Source organism: Lepidothrix coronata, unplaced genomic scaffold (genome assembly GCF_001604755.1).
Source record: "Lepidothrix coronata isolate B3197 unplaced genomic scaffold, Lepidothrix_coronata-1.0 Scaffold4215, whole genome shotgun sequence".
Classification (NCBI taxonomy): Eukaryota; Metazoa; Chordata; class Aves; order Passeriformes; family Pipridae; genus Lepidothrix; species Lepidothrix coronata.
Window position 1 is genome coordinate 1 of NW_016694395.1, and position 1,118 is coordinate 1,118.

A 1,118-nucleotide genomic window follows, 5' to 3' on the forward strand; every position below is an offset into this window, starting at 1 on the left:
GCAGCTTCGCACTCGTGGGCTCGATGATCATCTGGGGGGCACAAAGGGGGGGGCAATGGGGACAGGGACCCCCCAGAGCAGAGTGTGACCCCCCCGTGGAGACAGGGACCCCCAAATGGGGACAGGGACCCTCCAGAGCAGAGTCTGACCCCCCCCTCAGGATGAAGGAACCCAGGAGGACCCAAAACGCCCCCAAACCACCCCAAATTGGGGCCCAAACGGGTGACAAACCCCCTGGGGACAGTGAGAGACCCCCCCAAGGTGGGGTGACCCCCCCACAAACCCGGGAGCCCCCCCAGCCCCTCCCCAAACCCCCCCACCCACCTGCCTGTAGTCCTTGAAGTACTTGTAGGTCCGTCGGAGGTGCCGGATCCCAAAGGGGTCTGTGGGACCCCCCGTGAGCCCCCCGTGTCCCCAGGGGGGGCACAGACCCCCCTGGGGGGAGAACACCCTCCCCTCCCCCCCCAGTCCAACCCAAAGCCCCCAGACCTGCCGGGGTCACACCGGGGTGTGAAAGGGGCCCCGATCGGTGACACTGAGGTGACAAACGGGGCCCTTGGGGGGTCCCCTCCCCCTGTGCCCCCCCGGGATGTCACCGGGGTGTCCCCCCCACCCCAGGAGTGCCCCCTGTCCCCCCCTTATCACCCCTGTCCCCCTGTGCCCCCCGGGATGTCACTGGGGGGTCCCCTTTTCCCCCCGTCCTCCCCCCCCTCCCCAAAATGTCCCCTCAGTGTCCCCCCCCATCACTCACCGCTGTCAAACTCATCCGGGATCTGTGGGGGGACATTTGGGGACGTTGGGGGGTCACAGGGGACACGTGGGGACGTTCTGGGGGGGTGACAGCGCCGAGGGGCCGCGGTGGCACCGAAGGGACAATTCACAGGGAGGTGCCACGTCCTGTCCCCTCCCGGGGGTCGTTGTCACCCCCCCACCCCCTTTGATGTCCCCGCGGGTCCCATTGTGCCCTCCCCCCTCCCCCATCCCAAATGGTCCCGGAAAAGGGGCTTTGGGGTGACAAAAGTAGCACTTCTGGGGACAAAACATCCCCTTTTGGGGACAGACCCCCCCCCCCGGGCCCCCCCTGTCCCCTCACCTTGGCCCCGTGTTCGTCCACGGCG

At 68.1% G+C, this 1,118-nt stretch overlaps 1 long non-coding RNA gene across 1 annotated transcript; it reads right to left on the minus strand.

Annotated features, from left to right (window-relative positions):
- On the minus strand, positions 1-1,118 carry LOC108492008. Its single transcript, XR_001872988.1, has 4 exons — positions 1,094-1,118; positions 752-773; positions 325-383; positions 1-31 (listed from the first exon to the last, which is right to left on the minus strand). It is a non-coding gene; the product is annotated as an uncharacterized LOC108492008 (long non-coding RNA).